This window comes from Rhipicephalus microplus, chromosome 3 (genome assembly GCF_043290135.1).
Source record: "Rhipicephalus microplus isolate Deutch F79 chromosome 3, USDA_Rmic, whole genome shotgun sequence".
Lineage (NCBI taxonomy): Eukaryota > Metazoa > Arthropoda > Arachnida > Ixodida > Ixodidae > Rhipicephalus > Rhipicephalus microplus.
In genome coordinates, this window is record NC_134702.1 from 238,587,412 (window position 1) to 238,611,799 (window position 24,388).

Genomic DNA, 24,388 nt, shown 5'->3' on the forward strand with positions numbered 1-24,388 from the left:
TGTGCTTACTTATGAGCGTATTAACACCATTTTCTAATAATATTGCAGGTGCTGATGGCGTTGCCGCCGCAGGGGCGTAGGTCAGCAAAAATTGTGGAGCTCACTAAGACTTAGCCATGAAATACATTTTGCCGCTTGAACGCACTCGAACTCACACTCATCAAAATTTTCCTCAAGCGAGACAAAGTACTTGATAATACTTGTGTAAAGTATAAGTACTCGTACTCGTGTAAAGTACTCAATAAGTACTCCTGTAAGTATAAGGTACTCGAGTAAAGGCTCACTCCGACTCGGGCTAACCAAGTTTCTCTCAGCCGGTTTCACTTGGCCTCATCAAGGTATGACTACTTATACTGATAGCTCCATCTGCGTCTGAATGAGTCAGAGTGAGTCAACTCATGAGGGAGTTTGCCGGCCTGTCCACAGTTGCAAACGTAGCCGTTTTCTGGTAGTTTTTGCCGCGAGAATGTATTTTCTTCTTTTTATGAAAGTGCAATGGTGAGGTTACAGAATGGGAGCATAGAAGCACGTGTTGACGGTGCCATCACGATTTTGCGTGAACTTGTGGTATTAGAACTTTTTTGGGTGCGTTTTATTGCCTGGTCAAGACCACATGTATGGCAATGTTCGCGAAAGCTGCTGAGAATAATGCGTGTAGATGTCCTCCTCTAAAGCGTCATATCATGGATCCTTGTTCAGCATATCTCCTTTAGACATAATTATAAGAAGAGCTAAAAGCAAGACACCAAATTTACTTTCTGGTACTAAAGAGGATGCGGCAGTTGTAAAGTACTACTGCAACGCGCTGATACCTAAGGCAGGCCAGCCAAGAGAGTGATGCAGCACTTTAAACAATTAGGGATGGGCCCCTTTACCGTTGTTTTGTTTGGATCTCTTCGTTTAGCCAAGCTTTGTCGGTGGCCATGCGCAAGTGGATACTTGAAATACGAGCGTGTAACAGCACTAGCACAAGAGCACAACGATTCGCTCTTATGATGAAACAATTGGTACAGAAACTCTCATGCTTCTTGTACACGGGGCTACTTGATATACCGGAAACGTACAATATACATATCAGAAAGGGAAGCGCTTCTACTCAGACGACCAACGCAAAAAGGCTGCGGATGGACTCGGTTTCGTTACGGCCAACGAAATTCTGGGAACATGGAATCTTTCAGCTAATTTACCAATGGGATTATTCTACTAAAACCTATGTTGTATATTTCAATATCAGAATGAAAAAATGGCAGCATATCCACGGGGTGAGTGATGGAGAGTGGGGCGAAGCATCCGTCCGTTCATTCGTTCTTGCTTCCGTCCGTCCATGCGTCTGTCTGTGTGACCGTCCGTGCGTCCTTCCGTCCGTCCGTGCGTCTATTCGTCCGTCCGTGCATGCATCTGTTCGTGCGTCCGCACATTCATTCATGCGTTCGTCTCTGCGTTCCTCCATGCATCCGCCCCTGCGTCCGTTCGTCCGTGCAGGCATTCGTGCGTCCGTCCATTCATCTGCCTGTGTGTCCATTCGCCCATATAGACAACACTTCAAGTACCATCATCTCACATCTTTTCATCATATATTCCGCATACAGAAGCACCGCCATCCAGCGGACATTCCCAGGACTAAACGAGAGGTGGCACACGCACACTTTCTTGCGGCTTGCGCTTCGTGTCTACTTCCCACCTTTAACCCCCTTCAGTTCATGGTCTATGCAAGTTTACTGTATTCATGGCACTGCGGCCCAACGCTCGCTAAACCTTCCTAAAACCAAGGAAGTTACTCCCAGCGAGTATAACGTAGCAACCCTTTCATGTCAGATAGTGCTCAATGTACATGCCAAGGCTACGAATGGGGAACGAGAGACTGGGGAGTTAGGCTTTTAATTAACGCGCACGCTGCGAATGTTTTATTCTTCAACAACGCACAGCAGAAATCTCCCACCCGCACTACCTGCAGGTCAAAGCGTAAGACAAGATACCTACTATGACGAGGGAAGAATGGGTGCCGCTTTAAAGAGTTTCGCCCCTAAAATAAGTTGGCCATGTGCTCACATAATATATGTAACATGCTAGCACTCTGATATATTTGCCTACGTCGTTATTTCTGAGCATGGTTGCACAGGTGGTAGTCCCCGAGATGGCACCAATGTTGGGATGGCTGCACGTACGTCTGTGTGGTTGCGGTCGACTGGACGGCCCGGCAAACAGTAACACGAACGTACACTCGCGGGTTATGTGAGGCGTGCGGGAGTTCATTTCTGTGGTGAGGTTGCAGCGACGATAGTAAACTGTGCAGTGACGGATTGCAGCAACCACTCAAAAAAGAAACCAGTCGATGAGAACAAGGTCTTTTTTGTCCCGAATGTCATCGTCGATCAACGCAAGAACACGAAAGACATCACGTAGCGACGAAGAGCCGAGTCGCTGTGACGTATTATTGGGTAAGACCTAAACAGCTTGGCCCCTCACTACCCCTTGTGTGGTGAACATTTCATTACTGGTAAACTTTTTGTTGTAGCACAGCCGAAGCTAGGTGGGCGGAGCTTCTGCACATAAGTCACTAGGCCAAGGAGTTCGTTTTTGTACTGTTTCTGTTTCGATTTCGCAAGTGCATCCAACATGTACGTTTTCGCACGAGCACTATACAATAAATAGTAATTTTTTACTAAAGAAAATAATCCAATGTTTAATGCTTTAAACCAAAGAACAAGAAGCTTCACTGAACCGTACAGATTTATGTCGGAAAACAAAAGGCACGGCTACACACGAAAAGCGCGATTAGAAAAGCAACGCAAGAACAAGAAATTATTTTTTTAAATTTCAGTGCATACTCGGTCGGCATTATTGTTTTCCTTTTTGTAGAGACTCAAGAACAATCTGTAGGCACTCACGTTCTTTTAGGGGAGAAACTCCTCTTAGCCTTATCTCGTCCTGCGTTGGGCGTAACTGGCCAAACGGACAAAGAGACAGATGTACGAAGAGACAGACAGACAGACAGACAGACAGACAGACAGACGGACGGACGAACGGACGGACGGACGGACAGACGGACGGACGGACGGACGAATGGACGGTTCGCCCCACTCATCATTCACTCCATTGATATGCTGTGATTGTTTTGTTTCTTTAAGGGACGCAAAGGCAACGATGGGAAGCAGAAATCTTGGCACTGATCGGCCATGAGCGGGCGTCAGACATTCGTAAGTCCAAGTGGGTAAAACGCCGGCTTTAATCGGCAAAGAACGATGTTTTTTTTCAAATTCAACTGGGCAATATACATGACCGCGTCTGTTGTCCAGGTGAGGCTTTGCCATGAGAATTTTATTTTTGTACATCGCTGTCATCGCAAAGCCCCCCGAACCACTCCATCCATAGACGCCGACGGGAGTGGTGTTACAGTACAATCACTTGAGCGTTATCGTATCAACAACATTAGGCAGCCAAATTACCGACCATGTATACAACGCAATTTAAGAAAACAGTCATTGCTTTTACATACAGTTTCCAATCGCACTTTTTCTTCCTAGCTGCTGGTGTTGCTGAAGACTGGCAGGTCACCGGTGCTACTTTCATGGCAGATGGTATCACTCGCACTCAACTTCTCGGTGATTGCACGTGTCGGAAACAAAATTATTTCACGACGCACCACTGTCTTCGTTTCTCCCTGCTCGATAAATACGGATCAACTAATGAACAATTACTAATGTCAGCTGACAAGCTTCGATGTGAGCCTGCTGAAACCAAGCGGGGCCATCGTTGTTAACCGGGCAGAAAAAGGTGAAATGACACCAGAAAACCAGAAAACTAGAAACAGCAAAGAACAAAAAATCTGCATGGGTCAGGCTTTCTAACAATATTGCGAACAATCTTCAACATAATATCTACATTTTTTACATTTTCCAATATGTTACGCAATATACAAAAGTTAAGATTCGCGGACTACATGCAGAAGCACAGTAAGAGGGCGTGCTTGGGCATCGTACCCTTGGCTTTGCTGCCACAGAAAGTGTTCGATGAGTATATTCCCCTTCAATGTTTACAAACACAGGCCCTTGATGACATCCGGTTTTGTTCACCGACGTGCTTTAAAGGGCCGCTCAAAAGGCCCATTAACAAATTTTAGTTACACCTTGGAAGTTGTTGTGTGTCCGATGAGGAGCATTATGCCACAGAAACTTTTCAATCGGTTCATTACAAGCAGAGAAAACTTTTTTTTCACGCAGCGTGAAATGAGGATGACAGGAGGCAAGCTGATATCTTTGGCGCTCGCCCGCGTAGCCTTCGCAAGCCAAATCTCTTTCCTACACGCTCGGGCATTCGACCAAAAGGTCACGTGCGCGTGACGTGCCCGAACAATCCCAACCCCCGACCACGCGAGCGGCGTTGTTTTATTGACCAGCGTCTCTTTTGTGGTCTACGGCCTGTTTCTGTGGGATAATTTGGAAACGCTAGCTTGGACGTGGCAGAATAGATGAGCACAATGAGAACGCGAACGCGTAGGAGCGTTACCCTCACTTCCACGGCTGTCGTCTGCTTGATGTGCTGACCGCGGGGACACGAACGCATGGGAAATGTCGGCATATTAGCATCGCATCTCGTTGAAATTCACGGGAAGCGAGAAATAAACATTTATTCAGAACTAATGTTCCGAGCGAGGCTTGGTATAACGCTAATGTGGGAGGGTTCCCTAGTCCACGAACCCTCTGGCTTCGACTGCTCTTTTGGCTCTGGCGACGAGTTCTCGCTGGTCTTCCAGGTCCTCGAGGACGAGCTTGGCCTCCTACGTTTTCATTAGGTGGTCATTGTTTATTCTTGGAGCTTGGTCCCGTTCCAGTTGGCATGGCACTGGCCTTCCAGGAGAAAGTGTGCCAGGGTGTCCGGCACGCTGCATAGCGGGCACATATAGCCATGTGTCGTTGGGTAGAGTCAGTGCATTATAATGCCATGTACGTAAGTGTCGCTTTGCAGGCGTTTGAAACTCGCGCCTTTTTAATGAAAAAAAGACGCACATTCTCCTGTTGCTTCTCATTATTTATCTCAAGTTTTAAAATCTCTTCAAGCAATAAATTATATCAACTACGCATGTTTTGTTATATAATTTTCGCCATGTCACGTGCCACTGTTTCCAACGTCAGAGCACAGTCCTCTACGTATAGGACCAACGTCACTGCACTGTCGTGTACGTAGGCCAATTCATTCGTGCACAGTATGCCCTCAATCTCTGGACGCGCGCTGGCAAAACGACGTAGGAGCAGCGTTCATTTGAAATTTGACACATTTCCGCGGCGCGTACCGTAGCAAATATCGGCAGATGTAATCGTGACCCTCTAATCTACGCATTTGGCTGTGTGTTTAGAAAAAATTGTCAGATCCCACGTACGGTGGGAATCGTGATATGCGAAGCGCGAATGAGAAAGATGTATATGTCACTTCAAAATCAGCACAACGTTACGAGGTGGGGGTAAATTAAGCTGTACATGCTTTCCGTGTCATGATTATTTGTATTGATGTGTCATTTACCTTTTTCATGTATTGACGTCACGTGATACGAAATTAAGTATAAGTGAAGCTAGCGAAACGGCCGTGAGCAGGCTATGAGCGTAGTATGTTGTCATGTTGTTACATGACACGCCTGTCAGGTTAATCTTGTTTGCACCAGTCATATACCTTCATCATTCATTGACGTCACGTAACACCAAACTAGGTATATGTTGAGCTAGGAAAACGGGCGCGAGCACATCATGAAGAGCCCAATATATTCCAAAGTAATGCTGACGTGCGCGCGTGCTGGGCACAGCGATGCTATGTTAGCAAACCTCGAGCACTTCATAGTCTGACGCCAGGCACGACCGCCGTGACCAGCGTCTGTCGGCAACCTAAATAAAACGCGACATGCTGCGTTTCGCGCCTATGCGTTACCCCGACAGCCCTGCATCTGCCTCTTTTCGTGACGGAGGGAGACTGCATGCGCTGAAACGCGCATGCGTCAAAGCAACGCGGCGTGGCGCGCTCCTGCGAGTACATGGCAGGACCTGCGCCTGGCGTGGCAACGCCGGCGTGAAGCGATGAAACGAACGCCGGCGCGCACGTGCACCGGGTCACGACGAAATGTATTGGCGCCTTGACTGTGGCATGCAGTCATGTTCTCACATGACACGCATCTCATGATTACCATACTTTAACCAGTCACATACTTTCGTCATTCATTTACGCCACTTAAAACTAAATTTGGCATATGTGAAGCTGGTGAGGCGGCCGCGAGTGCATCATGAGTGTGGCATGTAGTCATATTGTTACATGGCACGCATGTTGTGATTATCATGTTTGGAGGTGTCATTTACCTATATCACGCGTTCGCGTCACGTAATACCGAATTCATTGCATGTGAAGTTAGCGGAAAAGCCTCGAGCACATCATTAGCGTAGCATGTAGTCATGTTGTTACATGACACGCATCCAATGATTATCATCTTTTTACCAGCCAGATATCTTCATCATCCATTCACGTACCGTAATACCAAATTAGTTATATATGACGCTAGCGAGACAGCCGCGAGCGCATCATGAGCGTGGCATGTAGTGATGTTGTTACATGACACGCATGTCAAGATTATCATGTTAGGGTCTGTTGCTTGCGGTGCCATACAATCTTGTCATAGCATACTAGTTTTGCAACATGTCATGTGAACGAAACCACCGCGAGAGCTGCAGGAGCATGAAATGTAAATCATGACATTCCCATACATACCATGACTTTCATGTAATGACTAGTCAAAGATGATCGTCCTACAGTCAGGTCATGCCATACCAATTTTAGTATTGATACCGTTATAGAAACGGCCAGAAAAGCTAAATGTGGTAGGTGGCTTGATAGATAGATAGATAGATAGATAGATAGATAGATAGATAGATAGATAGATAGATAGATAGATAGATAGATAGATAGATAAGCTCCAAGCCACCGAAGTTTGCTAAGAAATGCTTGGCATTCAAAAAATTGGCAGATCCCACGTACAGTGGGAATCGATGATATGCGAAGCACGATTGAGAAATGTTGATATATCACTTTAAAATCAGCCCAAAGTTACGAGGTGGAGCTAAATGACGCAGCACATGACTTCCGTGTCATGATTAATATGTGTGGATGTGTCGTTTACCTTCGTCATCTATTTACGTCATGTGATACCAAATTTAGTATATGTGGAACTGGTGATACGGCCACGACCACGCTTTGAGCGTAGTATGTTTTCATGTTCTTACATGTCACGCGTGTCAGGATTATCATGTTTGCTCCAGTCATATATATCGGCATTCATTGAAATAACGTAACACCAAATTTGGTATATGTGGAGCTAGAATAACGGCCACGAGCATATCATGAAGGGCCCATCATATTTTAATGTAGCGTGGTGGTGGTGGTAGAAACATTTATTGCCACTGTGTAGCGTGGGGGCCGAGCCCCCTCATGGCACGTGGGTGCACCCTCGCAGTGAGGAGGCACCCTTACAAAGCAAAGGAAAGCCCTTGAAGTGCGATCCTCTTCATGGCGCACGAGATGATCCGGCGCTGATCGAACGCAGAAGTGCTGGTCATGATGGTCTCCCAGTATGACACTGCCACAGCCGGAGGTGGGGGATGTGGGAAGGTGGGACATGTGAGGAGGATGTGGAGGAAGTCTCCTGGTTTGTCGCAAAGTTTGCATGAAGAGGGGAAATGGTCTGGGTAACGGGCGTTTAGTAATACGGGGTATGGAGCAGTTCGAGTTTGTAGGCGTCGCCAATGTGTGGCCTGCGCTATGTTTAGGGATGGGGCTGGGGGTGCGTATATTCTTCGTTGTTCCCGGTAATACGATAGAATATCACGAAAAGAGAGCAAGCGCTCCTCGACCTGTGGAGGGGGCTCCATTTCTCCTGCCCGGAATGTGAGACCTCGGGCTAGAGAATGAGCCTCCTCGTTGCCAAGGAGGCCGGCATGTGCTGGCGTCCAGATCAGGGTTGTGGAGCACTGAGGCTGCCAGAAGCGTAGCAAGCGAGCAGCGCTACATGATATCAGGCCATTGGCGTAGTTAAGAATAGCTGATTTCGAGTCGCTAATGATAGTGGTGGCAGGTGTGGAGATGAGAGCAAGCGCGATGGCTGCCTCTTCTGCCTCTGTGGAGGAATTTGTGACAATTGAGCAAGAAGTTAGGAGATTTGCCTGATTGTCAGCCACCGCAAGGGCCATGCGGGATCTTGACGCATATTCCGCTGCGTCAACGTAGACTACATTCTGGTCCTCGCCATATTGTCTCTGGAGGGCCCGGGCCCTTGCCTTTCTGCGTTTCTCGTCGCGCACAGGATGCATGTTCTTGGGAATGGGCGGTACGTTTAGGTGAGAGCGGAGGTTAGAAGAAAGAGGGACCCTTCCAGGTGATTCTGTTATTGGGGATAAGTCTAATTGGGTCAAAAGAGCGCGGCCACTCACCGAATTAGACAGACGACATATTTGTGCCGTAAAGGTGGCTTCAGCGAGTTCCTCGAATGTATTATGTACACCAAGTTTGAAGAGTCTGTCATTGGATGTGCTTGGGGGAAGGCGTAGAGCTGTTTTTGTGCAACTTCGTAGAAGCGCGTTAATGCGGTCTCTCTCTTTTTGTCGGAGAGGTAGGTATGGGAGGGCATACGTGGTGCGGCTGACGATGTAAGCCTGGGTGAGGCGAAGCGTGTTTCGCTCGCGTAGGCCAGCCCGACGGTTCGCTATGCGACGAATCAGCCGAATGGTCTGCTGAGCATGTGTTTGGAGAGTCCTGATGACTTCTCCATGTGCGCCATGTGAGTAGAGTACTAGCCCTAGCACCCGAATTTTTGAGACAAGTGGGATGGGGTGGGCACCTAGCGTGAGAGAGATAGGGGGAATGGCTGAAGCATGCTGCTTCGGTCGGTAAAGAAAGAGCTCTGATTTGGAAGGGGAGCAGGTAAGGCCACGTTCTCGAACATATGTGTCGATGGTGGTTAGTGCCAACTGTAAGTGTTCTTCTATTTCGGCGTCACTGCCACGGTTTGCCCAGACGGTGATGTCGTCGGCATAGAAGCTGAAGTGGATGTCGGGGATCTGACCCAGTTTTTGGGGCAGATGTAGAAGTGCTATGTTAAAAAGAATAGGTGAGAGGACTGCTCCCTGGGGCGTACCACGGGCTCCAAGCGTGATGCCTGGCAGGCTGTGATCGCCAAAGGTAAGTGTTGCTGTGCGGTGGCTGAGGAAGTCGCGGATGTAGTTGTACATCTTTACGCCGACTCCCAGGGTTATAAGGTTCTCTAGAATAGCTGAGTGCGCAACGTTGTCAAATGCCTTTGTTAGATCTACTCCTAAGATAGCTCTGGTATCGCAGGTTTGAGAGTCAAGAATGTGATGTTTTAGTTGTAGGAAAACGTCCTGTGTGGAAAGTCCAGGGCGAAATCCAAACATGCAAGCAGGCAGGAGATTCTTGCCTTCTAGGTACTGGCAGAGCCTGGTTTGGAGTACGTGCTCCATGAGTTTGCCGACACAAGAAGTGAGGGATATGGGCCTGAGGTTAGACGTAAGGAGAGGTTTCCCAGGTTTGGGTATAAAGACAACCTTGGCCTCTTTCCATTGTGGTGGGAGGATGCCCCTTAGCCAGCACTCATTAAAGTATTCAGTAAGCTCGGCAATTGATTGGTCGTCGAGATTACGGAGTGCTTTGTTGTGAATATTGTCCGGACCGGGGGCTGAGGAAGTGTTTAGTTTCTGTAGTTCGGCTTGAACTTCGGCTACTGTAATGGGTTGGTCGAGGAGCTCATTAGGAGGACCTGTATAATCGGGATACAATACGGCAGGGTATGTTGGGAAGTACTGATTTCGAAGTTCCTGTAGTAGTTCTGGTGGAGGTTTATCGCAAGTATGTAGGAGTTTGGTGAGGTTGTGTCTTTGGGTAGTCTTTGACTGAGTTGGGTCAATTAAGTGTCGGAACAAATTCCAAGTCTGAGGCATACTCATATTGCCATCTAATTTGTTGCAAAGCGATTCCCAGTTCTGTCGCGAAAGAGTGGCTGCATGGGTCTCTATCTCTTTGCTCAGGCGGGCCAGGCGACGTCTAAGAGTTCGGTTCCAACGCTGGCTTTGCCAGCGTCGTTCTAGGCTTGTTTTAGCGTCCCATAAATGTAGGAGACGAGAGTCAACTGTGTCGCTTGGGCAGTCCTCTCGTACTAGACGAGTTGCGGATCGGACATCACTCCGGAGTTGTTCTGACCATTCAGTGATGTCCGTGATAGAGGCGTGGGTGCGTGTTGCCCTATAAGTGCGGAAAAAATCCCAGTTGGTAAAAGTGGAACCTCTGAGAACCCTGCGGGGTAGTTGCATATTTAAGAGAATTTCGATAATGTAATGGTCACTACCCAAATTCTCTTGTGTGTTGCACCATGTGGCATGAGGGAGGCGATGTGCGAACGAGAGATCTGGTGTAGTGTCCTTGCAGACACTATTCCCTATGCGTGTCGGAAAGGCAGAATCGGTGAGCAGTGAGAGGCCGGCTTGCTGCGCTGCTAACCACACCCGACGTCCTTTTGGTGTGTCGCGCGGATAACCCCAGGCTGTATGTGGGGCATTGAAATCTCCCACGACGAGTAGGGGGCACTTATTGGCTATGCGTTTCGCGAGCGTAAAGAGGCGCTGGAAGTTGCCCTGTAAGCACTTAGGGCTGCTGTATACATTCAGGATGAAGAGGCTTTTAGCTCTGGCATGTTGCGGCACAAGCTCAATTAAGAGGTGATCAATGTCTTGGACTGCTAAACAGTGGGAGATGGTGGTGATTGAGCGATTAATTAGAAACGCCACCCGAGAGGGTGTAGGGGATGTGGGTGTAATAGAAGTATAGCCGGGTAAGGTTAGGGGGTTGGAGGGTTCTTGTAGGGCAAGGATATCGGGTCCCGCAGCGCAAGATAGCAGTTGGTGGACAACATGACGCTTCTGGCCAAAACCTCGGCAGTTCCACTGCCAGAGTGTCAGATTACGGTTTAGAGCTGCCATCATGAGAATTGAGAAGGGGCGTAGCCGCCGCGCAAGGTTGGGAGTCGTTAGTGACGTCAGGGAGTGGATTGTCTTGCCCTTCAGTTGCTTTGGGCTTCTTGCGTTTACTTGGGGTGAGATCCCGTTTTGCAAGGCATGTTGCGAACAAATTGAGCTGTGATTCAAGATTGTTGTAGCGGTCAGTTAATGTTTGAGCTAAAGCATCAAGACGATGATTAAGTGCTGCATTGTCTGTTGTTACACGGATTACCGCATCTTGGAGCGTTGTGCATTCCTGATTGATGCTGGTGATACCTTCCTGCAATTTTGCCTCAAAACGAGCAGTAAAAGACTCAAGCATGGTTGGAATATCGGCTAGTGAGCTGTGTGTTGAGGGACGCGGGGTAATGTCCTGATTTGTGTGCCGAGGAAATGCCGTGTCGATATCTAACTCAAGCGAATCAGAGCAGGATGTCGCGTTGACATGGCTGGGTGGGAAAGACATGCTAGAGGTGTTGGGTGGGTTGTGCGCAGGAGTTTGGGATGTAGTAGGAGTTGGGGTAGGTGGAGTGGCATGGCTTGTGGCGAGAGTACTTATCTGGGTCTCCAGCTTCGCGATGTGTTCTCGAAGGGCAGCGGCTTCAGCTCGGGCTGCTTGAGCTTCTGCTTTGGCTGCCGCTGCCTCCTCCCGAGACTTGGCCAGAGCGTCTTGCAGACTGGAAGTCACTGTTGATGATAGTGCGTTCTTGCAGGGCGAACGGGGAGGGCCCCAATCTTGTTTAAGCGGCTCGGTCCAGGCTTGCTTGGGTTGGCTGAGTTGGCTGGGCTGAGTGGGTCCCGCTGACAACTGGGGGAAGTTGTCCCCGTGTGGAACCGGTTCTTGTCGCTGCGTTTGAGGTTGCTTTGTCGTTTTGCGTGGCTGGTGAAGGTTGCGTCCTTTGCATGAACCAGTGCCGGTAAGATGAGGGCCCTCGCACAGAATGCACTTAGGCGTGCAAGGAGGTTCCTGGGGTGAGTGTTGGCTGCCACAGCGTGGGCAAAGATTAGTCTTGGGGCTTGGGCATACGTCGTGACGATGGCCCGGTAGTCTGCAGTTCGTACAAGCATCCGGACTTCCGCGGTATGGAGTACAGCGGTGAATGGCTCCCATGTATTTAATGGAATGTGGCACCTCATTGGCGTCGAAGGTGATGAGAATGGAGTGCGTCTTCCCCATTCGTCGGGCTGCGAGTATAGAGTATTCAGGATTCCGTTTGACCAGGTCTTCGTACAGCTGGGTTGGCGTCTCGTCGTCAAAGGCGTTTGAGATGACCCCTCTTGTAGCTCCTGGTGGGGGTGCCACGTAAGCCATGCAGGGGTAAGCATGGCCACCAATGGTGAGTGAAGTCAGCGTCTTTAGGAGCTCGGCTGCGGCGGAGTGTGTTGTAGCTGCCGTGAATGTATTATTAGTGGGGTGTATGCGCAGGCAGAAATCATCGGGCAGAGTGGTTTGAAGTGCGGCCTGCACTGCCTTCATGAGTCGAGGCGTTGGGACATCTAGGAGTCGCAGTTGACCTCGCGGACGAACAACGACGCGAATAGCGTTCGGTGGGAGTGGCGGCAGTTGCTTGCTGCGTTTTACAATGATGCGCGTCTCCTTGGTAGCAGGTGGTAGGTGGGTTGGCGTCTTGCCTCTACCAGTTGCAGCTGCTTCGACGCGCATGGCGTTCGGGTTGGTCTCCTTGACGGTAGCGTTGGGTTGCGAAAGTGGTTTCTGTGAACAGGCTGGTCGAGACGCATAGGCTTTGTAGAGAACTGGTGTCCAATTGCCTGCCTGGAGCTCTTCAGCGGAGATGGTGTGGCCCTCAACCGTTACTTCCATAATAACGGGAGGCGTTGCTGCCAGTGTCGACGAAGGAGCGGAGTCTCAGAGAGGCTTAGCTCGGATGCTCAGCGTCTCGGTTCACTAATTGTTGCACACAGAACGTCGGAGCTTGCCCGGAATGGGCGTCGTCTCTGTCTTCCTCAGACCCTTATGTCGCTGTTCGAACAGGCTAGTGACCGCAGGAAAGGTTGGTAAAGAGTCTTTAATGTAGCGTTAACTAGCGCGCACGCTGGGCACAGCGAAGCAACGTTGGCAAAACGCGAGCACTCTATAGTCTAACGCAGGGCGCGGCCAGCGTCCGTCGGCGCGGCCCGACGGCAACCAGCGCGATATGCTACATGCTGTATTTCTCGCCGATGCGTTACCCAGACAACACTGCGTCTCCCTCTTTTTGTGACGGAGAGACGTCAGACGCGCTTAAACGCGCATGCGTCAAAGCAACGCACCGCGGCGCGCGCCTGCGAAGATATGGCAGGACCGGTGCCTCGTATGGCAACGCTGCCGTGACGCGACGAAATGAACGCCGACGAGCACGCGGACCGTGTCGCGTCACAATGTATTGGTGATTTGACTGTGACATGTAGTCATGTTCTCACATAACACGCATCTCATGATTATCATGTTTGCACCAGTCACGTACCTTTGTCCTCCATTGCTTCACGTAATACCAAATCAGGCATATGTGAAGCTAGCGAGACGGCTGTGAACGCATCATGAGTGTGGCATGGAGTCATGTTTCATGATACGGAATTCGTGATGATCATGTTTGGATTTGTCATGTATCTATGTCGTCCGTTCGGGTCACGTAATACCGAGTTTGGTACAAGTGAAGCTAGTGAAACGGCTGCGAGCGCATCATAAGCGTAGCATGTAGTCATGTTGTTACATGACACGCATCTCACGTTTATCATGTTTGCACCACTATCATACCTTTGTTATTCATTCACGTCCCGTAATACCAAATTTGCTGTAAGTGAAGCTAGCGAAAGGGCCGCCAGCACATCATGAGCGTTGCGTGTAGTCATGTTGTTACATGACACGCATATCATGATTATTATCTTTGCACCAGTCACATACCCTGGTCATTCATTCACGACCGTAATACCAAACTTTGTATATGGGACGCTAGCGAAACGTCCACGAGCTTATCATGAGCGTGTCATGTATATTTTGTTACATGACACTAATGTCATTATTTTCAACTTAGAGTGTCGCTTTTGTGTTCACCATGCAATCATGTCATACCATACCAGTTTTGCAACATATCATGTGAATGAAACCGCCGCAAGAGCAGCAAGCCCATGACATGTAAATTGTGAAATGTATGACATAAATTTCATGATTTTCAAGTTATGGCTATTCAAATAGGTTCTTCATACAGTCATGATATGTCATACCAAGTTTGGTATCGATACCATCATCGAAATGACCAGGAGAGCTAAAAGTCTTAGGCGGCTAGATAGATATAAAGATAAGCTCAAAGTCGCCGAAGTTCGCTAAGAAATGCTTCGCATTTAAAAGTGGGTAACACTTTAGAGTACTAGATGTTCTTTACTATAATAATAATAATAATAATAATAATAATAATAATAATAATAATAATAATAATAATAATAATAATAATAATAATAATAATAATAATAATAATAATAATAATAATAATAATAATAATAATAATAATAATAATAATAATAATAATAATCAGCTTGACTACGTCCACTGCAGGAGAAAGGCCTCTCCCATGTTCCGCCAATTAACTTGGTTCTGTCCTTGCTGCTGCCAATTTATACCCGCAAACTTCATCTCATCTGCCCACCTAACCTTCTATGGGAGAGCTTCAAGCCGTCCCGTTGGCAGCTACAAGTCAGCACAATGCTTGTCAGCTAAAAATTGTCAAACTTAGTGAGTGGCCTTTTAATAGCATCGATGGACAACAAGAGCTTTAGAAAATAGCCCGCTGATTTTTTACGCTTCCTTCCCCTATTTGGCAAAAGATATTCAATAAACGTTCTTTTGAGATATGTAAAAGTGATAAAACATTTCATTGTCCTTTACGCACGTTTGTTTTATGTGAAAAAGGAAAGGTACTTTAGTTACCCTTGCGAAGAACTTGAAAATATGCTTTAAGTTTCGACGTTAGGAGCTGGCAATCGAGATGAGTAAAATTTTTTTGTGGTACAGTGCTCCCAACCTTGAAACTGTCTATTGTTTTCGCGGCTTCTTATGAACCTTTATTTACGCAGATGACCATCAATGCTCTGTTCGGTGTAGCTGTTTAAGATGCAAATTAGGCTTAATAACAGCATAAGTTGTGTAATTTTAGAGCATCGGTACGGTAGTGTAGCTCGAGCAGCAAGTGCTTCGTTTTTGTTACGTTTAGAGAACATGGGCAATCTTTGATTAAAATACATGGTTACATACCAAGTAGAGGCCATGCATGGGTGCGGCGTATTACCGACTGTTGCCGCTAGATCGCTGACTGCTATTCAAAACAGTGGTGAGCGAAGCACATGAGCTCTCTTTGCTGCTCATGTCCCACAGAATGCCCTTCTTACATGATGGCTATATTCGAGCCGGACTGTGTGCCGCCTCTCTATCCTGCGAACGAAGTGAAAGGTACAGTGAGAGTTCAGCGTCCTGGTATCCGACGCGAGGATAAAGCTTTGAATCACACACAGCTTCATTGCTATCGTAGTCGTACGAGTGGATGCCACAACAAAGGTCAGCCCTTTTTAAAGGCGAAAAATTTTTTAGTGAACTTCGGCGACTTTGAGCGTATCTATCTATCTATCCGTCCGTCCGTCCGTCCGTCCGTCCATCCATCCATCCATCCGTCCGTCCGTCCGTCCGTCCGTCCGTCCGTCCGTCCGTCCGTCCGTCCGTCCGTCCGTCCGTCCGTCCGTCCGTCCGTCCGTCCGTCCATCCATCCATCCATCCATCCATCCATCCATCCATCCATCCATCCATCCATCCATCCATCCATCCATCTATCTATCTATCTATCTATCTATCTATCTATCTATCTATCTATCTATCTATCTATCTATCTATCTATCTATCTATCTATCTATCTATCTATCTATCTATCTATCTATCTATCTATCTATCTATCTATCTATCTATCTATCTATCTATCTATCTATCTATCTATCTATCTATCTATCTATCTATCTATCTATCTATCTATCTATCTATCTATCGTGTCCCCAGTTCTCGATCGTGTCCCCAGTTGACAAAGTTTGCTCACGAGGTACCGGTCGAGGTATGAGCCTGCGATGTTCTGCAGCGGTGCTAGACGCAAGTTATTTGCGGTGTCTGTGAGCTCTGAAATGTGCCGCGATTGGGTGGTGTAGTGGAGCTGAATTGTGTATCTGGCATCTCGATACAGCAGTTCCATCAAACTTGACTTTGCTGTTTAGCTCACGTATGTTTTGTTACAAATTCTTTTCCGCCTTGCACGCTTTGCTTTCATGCAGTGCTGTATTAGATACGTGCAAGAATGTTGGAGTCATCAATGACAACTTCAGGTAGCGTTTATGTCTAACTTGGGAAAATAATACACACAGGAAATTTTAAATAAGAGAAGTCGTGATGCGAAAGTATTCTTGATCTTTCTTAACCACAGAGAAACATTATCGACAGTCAAGTGAAAATAAACTGCTGCGGTTCCCTACAAATTTTCATATTATAATCGAAGGCTATATGTATATAAGATAACTACAGTATAACTAACCAAAATTGTGTGTTCAATATAAAATCTGTTAACGCACAACTGTCACAACAACTTATGTCAAACTTTCATGGCAGTTGTGATGATAGTTACAAAAGCCAATCGAATTGCGGAAATTGTGGCTTTCCAGTACCTTGCAGATTGGCTTTTGCTCATTTTATTGTTATTGGGGCGTATCTTTTTGCCATGAACCTTTTATTTAGAGCAAACAAAACTGACCCGTATTAACCAAGCAGTTTTCTTGGAGGCTTCTTTCAGTACGTTTTGATTACCAATTTTTGTTTGCACATGGTGCTGGATACCGTGTCCTAAAACTTCTTATGCCAGTAAAATATTCCCATGAGCTATTTTGCACTGTCACTGATAGGCTCAGAAAAGAGCATTGACAATAGACGTCTTCAGGTGTGTTCGACTTGAAACATGACGCACACTTGAAGTGACTGAGCATGAGCTGAGGCCTAATTGCCATCTGTATAAAAGAAGCTAATACGAATGTTATTGTGATTTTAGTACGTGAGTTAATCAGTATTTGAGGAATTATTCATCGAAAAACAGCAGAGCAGTGCACCCATGGAAAGGCACAAAGTGTGCTTTGTACGTGAGTGTCAGGTGCTGTCGATTGTGTGTGTTTCATGCCATTAACTTTTCATGTAATTCCATGCAGGTGAAATCGACATAGGACTCACGCTCATTGAACACAAACGTGGAACGCATTGGATTGCTGCGTTCGGTTTCTAGAGTACACAGTGAAATGCATTAGTTTCATTGCCTCTTCATCGCTGTCATGCATGTGTTATTGTTTCGGAACTATTTTGTTGTTTGTCTTGTTGTTTGGTGACGGTATAGGTTTTGAGGGACCGATAGTTTCTTTTGGCGTATACCTGCAGTCGGTCGCAGCAGCTTTTGGTGCTGTTTTGTGCGTTGTGCATCAAGCAATGTGTTTGTATTACTAGTTAATCCATGAAGGTAATCAGTCATGTTCTTTTCTTGATCACACTAGAAAAGCTGGATTTATCTGCATCTCTCACGTACTATTTGTTTGAAATGTTAGTTAGCTGTGGGCTTCAAGTGCACCTTTTGATGAGGTGCAACTACAAAGTGACTTAATTTGCATATGCTGACAGGTCTATACACTACTTGTAGGAGTGTTTTAATTTGAATCTTGGGTGCCTTAAATTTTTATACATGGACGTTATGCAACTGGATGGTATGCATGGGTATGGTTTTGTGTTCCATCTGGAACATTTCACACCCTCAAGAATCTTAGCTTCTGGGTTCTTGTCGGTGCCTAAACGTGTGGGATTTAGTACAGGCACTTGTGAGAGCAGATGACTAGTGAACACATTTAGTGAGCAATGTGAAGTTGATTTTGATGTTTTACATATCTATGCGTTCTGGTAGAAAGCAGTGTGTGTAATAATCCTATTAAGTCACTCGAATAGCTGGGCTATTAACCTTATTTTGAGAACAGCATCAGGTGTGCTCGGATGATCACATTCATAGAGGAGCCCAATCTAGACGATCGTTTCATGGAGGCTTTATACTTTCATTAGGTTCTGATTGCAACTAATGCAGCATCCCATTTTTTAAAGTATAATCGAAGCCTTTGTCGAACAAATCTAAGCCCAGTAAAGCAGCATGCATATCATCTTTGACATTATGCGCAAAAGGCATAGCATATTTATTACATACTCTAAAGGGATCTTGTGGATTATTTTCCTCGTGTTCTATAACACCAACCTGAAATAATATATAATAAACACTATGGCAGGGAATACGGAAGTGCATGGCAAATAGCATCGAACACGCTGTTGCATGGTCCATGGCAGCAGTTGATGGAAACACTGGAAAGGGTGTAAAATAGAAGACTTCGATCATTGATGAATGAGTTTTCTGGACGAATAGACCTAGGGAGATCAAGCAGCGAGTCTCAACACTGCCATATATTCCAGTGAAAAAGCGCAAAGATCCTCGTGCCACGCTTCATCCCTCGTTTTTCTGTTTTTTAGCGTGCGCTACGTTATCTGTTTTTAACAAAGAGCATCCTAGTTCTACTAAACCTTGCCACTGCCTTCTTGCTAGTGCTGAGACAAAACGGCTCCTGATTGTGTCACTAGCTGCTTGTGAATTTAATGTGATGATGAAGCATAGTGCGGCGACAGCCATTCCTATCCACTTGTGTTCTTTCTCATACTGCTCACAATGATACACTGGTGCTCTTGCTCTCTCCACCAATCGCGATGCAGGCAGCATCACAAGAATCAAAACTTTCCTCGTGCTTAGCAGCCCAACACTTGGCCTGCTAAGCTGCCCAGACATCCATGTTACAATGATGAGTACAGTTGTCAAAGAGTCTGATACAACAAACAAATATTCTAGGTTTTCATTAATGAGTCACTGAACATTTCAGCACTACTAAGGTATTTGGTTATGTACTGTGCTATTTTAAATCAGGTGAGGACTGCGAAGTTGATTTCAATGTTTCACATATGTATGTGTTCTCGTAGAAAGTTACGTGTGTGTGCAAGAATTCAATTAGGTCATTCGAATAGCTGGACTACTATTCTTATTTTGAACTGAATCAGGTGTGTTCGGATGATTACAGTCATAAAGAGCCCAATATAGACAGCCATTTATTGGAAATTTTTTAATTTTATTACGTACTGGTTGCAAATAATTAGCAGCCGAACTCGTAAAATATAAATGAAGCCTTTGTTGGACTAATGTGAGCCCCGTAAACTAACATATCATCTGGGACGTTATGCGCAAAAGCCATAGTATGTTTATAACGCACTGTAAAGTGATATTGTGGATTAGTCTCTTGGTGCTCTTTAGCATTAACCTAAACATTAACCCAAAATGAGTACTATAGTGAGCACTATGGCAGGGAACGCGGAATGCGTGGCAAATAGCCTCAATCACACTGTTGCGTGGTTCACAGCAGCAGCTGATGGAAACACTGAAAAGGGTGTAAAATACGAAGACCTCGTTCGTAGATGAACGGGTCTTTGGCACGAATGCGCCTGGAGAGATCGAGAAGTGCGTCACTACACTGGCATTTATTCCAGTGAAAAAGTGCCAAGATCCTTGTGCCACGCCCCATCTTAGTTTTTCTGTTCTTCTAGCGTGCGCTATGTTCTCTGTTTTTAACAAAGGGCACCATGGTTCTACTAAACGCTGCCACTGCCGCCTTGCTAGTGCTGATTGTATCACTAGCTCCATGTGACTTTATTGTGATAATAAGGCATAGTGCAACAACAGCCATTTCTCTGTTCATCCAATCATGTTCTCTCACACTGCTCACAATAGTATACTGGTGCTCTTGCTCTCTGCCCCCATTGAAATGCAGCCACGATCACGAGGAATCAAACCCGTTTCCTTATGCTTAGCAGAACAACACTTTGCCTGCTGAGATAGCATGACACCAACATTACAGTGATGAGTACAGTTGTTAAGAGTCAGATATAGCAAAAAATTATTCTAGGTTTTCATTATTGAGTCACTGCACACTTCAGGACTAATTAGGTGATTGGTTATGTACTGTGCTATTATTATCATGCTTGTAATCGGTAGCACTCCTTTTCCAACCACACTTATTGCCGAAAGGGATACAATAATACAGATTTTTTTCTTATTTCTATATTTGATTCCAGATGTACTTATACACCAGGCAAAATGTTTTTTTGTGAATATCCAGAAGATTGATTTCATCTCAGCACAGAAAGTGCCACAACTGCTCCAGCCTTCAGCGCTAAACATGTCCAGCTGGAATTTTAAATAATTATGTGCAGGGACAAGTGAGCCACTTAATATAGCCGGGGGGTGGGGGGGGTTGTTTACTTCTACCAGCATCCACTGCTAGTAAAGGTTAAAAAGCAATGATAATGTTAATCATAAAATTTAGAAAAAAAACAAAAAAACGCTATTCTGTGTAGTTGGAGCCATACTCTCAGCAGAAGTAAAATTCATCATTGTACAAAGCTCTGACAAACATGCATTTTCTTTTTCTAAATGAAGCTGCAGCTATTTTGAATTTACAGTTGCCAGAATCCAGTCCTATCTCTATCAAAATGCATGCTTTGAGCATATTTCAAAAATTTTTAGTGCACTGTTTGTTCAAACCACGAAACAAGTTGGATAACTTAGTTAGAGTATCTAATGCGGCGTCCTAAGCACTTCTTTCAGTGTAAATGAGGCCTACTTTCTTTCTGCAGAAGAGGTATAACTGTGTCGGTGAGCTCGGCTCGTCATTGTTAGGGTGAGTGTGGAAATGATGGACACGATTTAGGAATGTTGCATTACATTAAGGTGTGGCTTGCTACGAGGGAAAAAGTGCAACTGTAAGGTTTTAGAAAAACACAATAACAGTAAAAACAAAGAATAAATACTTGTGTTAATACCTCTCTGAAAAAATATTGTCCAAGTGCTGCAAGCAATGTGAAACTGAATGCATGCAATCATATGAATTAAGAAAGCAGGTGAGAAGTGATGCCCTACAGTCCATCAGCACACGCGGTAAGGTTTAAGCTGCAATACATAGAAGACTTCAAACCAGGTGTAGTGCCACTACAATTGCATCATGCCATGGGGCTGAATTTCATAGGTCATTGCACCAAATTGTTGGAGTATATTATGGACTCAAACTATCACTGCACAAGCTTCTCGATAAGCTCATGTCGGTATTTCTGCCCTCATACAGTTCCCTGTTAGTCCTTTCTGTATTTCAGGATGAAAAAAAATTTGATTGAATTCGCTTCATGCCCACTCCCACCTGAGAGTACTCGCTCACATTCATAGTCGTGCCTACTTACTCACTCTTCACGCACTCATACTGACTCTTGTCTTTCAATTGAGTGTAACTGAGCATACTGACCAGTTAGTATACCAAGCCATGCTCTAAAAAACAAGTTGTAATTTAGACAACAGCTCCAGCAGCCAGAAGCGGCGATATATGATGCATAGCCATGTATTTTTTTGTGAGACTCATTTTAAAATTGCGGTGCAATTAAAACAAGTCGATAACTTCATGCTCTGGGGCTTGTCTCTCTCTACTACAAGTGTTTACTAAAAAAAAGCGATAGATTTTGTTGCTGTTTGCCATGTTAAACAAAAAACCCAGCTGACCAAGGTTCAGTCAAATTTGTTGTGCTTTCATGCTGTGAATCAATAGAAAAACTGCTGATTCAAGTTGTGCAAGCTACATGTCACTCATATTTTGTTTACCCTGAACTATCTGGAGTTAATGTCATGGCAGAATATTTTTGTATTTTGTGAGCATCTACTACCATAATCAACAATGTATCTGTGCGTATTTTGTGTTTGTTACCGTTTTGATGATAAATGTTTTTTTTTCAAAATGGTCAAGTAGCGTTCAGACCATTTATTATGTTACATAAGCGATGTGATTGGATTTGTAAGGCTGAGGTTGTAGGCACTGTTACACCTCGTGCAGTCCATATGTTATTGTTACTGGAACCCTCTTTCTGCAATACCTTCAGGCAAAATGCAGGCAACGAATTAAAGAATAAGTTAGTAAATGCTAGTGCGTCAGTAATGCGGCTTCATAACATGCACTATATTGTATTTCTACTACTTCAGTGAAGTACTCGCAAATAGTTGTGCTAGTTTGACTGACAAAGGAATGGAGTGCACCTAAGGGGAGAGGAGGGAGAATGTAAGTGAGGTATAGCCAATAGGAACTGATCTCCAAAATGGATTCAGTACGAGACTCAGGGAAACACCCCAGGGACCCTCCGTCTTAAAGTGACTATGTTACTCTTCAATGCCTTAGGTATGATAAAATGGAACCACACACAAGCCACCTGATCTATGAGCAAGAATCTATGTGAACCTCATCCCATCTCACATGAACTCGTACGTTTACACAAAAAAGCAACAAGCCTGAACAGTTGTCCTGCGCAGAAGCCAGTAAGATGCAAACACCTTCTTAACTGATACAGTTAGTGAGACATTTACTCCAACTACTAGTGCACGCAGCGTCTGGCAAGAGCCGTCTTGCGATCATTTAACAAGAGACCCAACATACGGCCATGGGAGACGTGGCTTTGCAATCTGTAATTGGAAACCAATTGGCAACCATTAAGCTGCAATAGCCAACAGGGCCCTGCAAAAGGTGCTCGATGAATGGCTAAACTCAAGAATTTTTTTCGTGCAGTGTTTATGTGGTGAACGGCTAACTTTAGCCGCACGTAGTTGATGTGAAGCCGTGTAAATACTTTAGTGCAACCCACAAGGTTCAAGCATGAAGAAACTGTGGAGAGTGTCATAACCCGCACAACTCTTCCCTTGCCCTGGCTCCTTCCATAGTAACCGAGCAGTCTTTATTTCAATAATGTTGTTTTTAATTCTCTTATATGTAGTCTCGAATCGCACGGGTTAAGTTATTTTGACTGAATATTCATAGATGGATCTGAAGGAAAAATATATTTACATTGCTGACACAGCTAATCCTCATAACATTTCAAAATGTCACGATCAGTGTGTCATATGGAGTTGCAAAATTTGTTTATCGACACCTAGTAAGTCAGTTGCTGTTTACTTTTCACTGAATCAAAGGCAGTAGTTAAAACCACAAGATCAAGTAAAATCTTGCACCAACCAATGCAGGAGCAATACAGGGATATGTACGAGCAAAAGCAAACAAATATACTAGCAGAAAGGGAAGTAGTTTATGAGGTAACTACACAAGCAAAATACCAATCATGAAAACGTACATTTGTACAAAAGATAGAAATACCACATATAGTGTTGCAATCGTATGCATAAAAACACCAAGGGAAGACATAAGGACATCGTAGTTGTATGCTTGGTGAAAATGTGATACCAAATTAAACAATTGAATTAACTTGTATAGTTGTAAAAACCATCTAATTAAAGAGGTATTTGTTGAATGTATAGACTTCAATTCGTCATTGTTCATATGCATTAATAGTGGCTGGACTTGATAATTTAGTTAGATGTGATCACCATCAGATTATTTTATTCAGACACAGTTAGTGTTCAAGTGATGGTTCGTTGTGGCATTCAAGCTTGCATTGCCCTTCATGATATCATTCGGGTGCTGCTGCATTCTTGCGAAATTTCCAGTTTCACTTATGTAGGATAATAAAAACCAGAAAATTTTGAAGCTAAGGAAAGGTACAGCGGACCTAAATTGTACCGTTGAAATGTATAATTGTGATATGTATGTGCATAAAGCAAAGTGGATGGAAAGACAACTTGCCCCCAACAGTGACTGAACCTGCCAGCTTTGGATAATGCGGGCAATGCTATACAACTGGTGTTACGGTAGAGCATGAGGTGCATCATTTGAAGGTTGCAGGTGTGGTGCTTGTCGGCGGAGCTTGCGTTTCGTCCACATTGTTGTTATGCACATCTATATCACAATGGCTACGGTACACTTGAAACAATGCAGTTAACTATCTCCATACCTTTATCGGCGTACTTATCTTCTGGTTTTCATTAAGGTTGAGTTAAACAAAAACAAAAACGAACCCTTTGAATTCCCTTCTTTTATTGATTACATAGTTCTCTTGTGTAAAATCAATGAAATGGGCTATTCGTCATCTCCCTTGGTGTTTTCAGCTCACATTTAGGATCACATCGATAGACATCTGTTACAATGGGCACATCGCGAAGAGCTATGTACATGTGGGTTGTTAACAAACATGAACAGTACAGCGTGCTGTTTTCATCACACTCTGACCTTGGTGTCAAAGAATTGTTGCTAGTATGGCTCTTGATTTTATCATGGATGACTATAACTGCTTTTCATTG

The 24,388-nt window shown here is 45.1% G+C and overlaps 1 protein-coding gene across 3 annotated transcripts in view; it reads right to left on the reverse strand.

Annotated features, from left to right (window-relative positions):
• Positions 1-24,388, reverse strand: part of LOC119169089 (sulfotransferase 2B1) — a 177,071-nt gene that overhangs the window by 137,849 nt on the left and 14,834 nt on the right. The gene's annotated exons all lie outside the window — the stretch shown is intronic.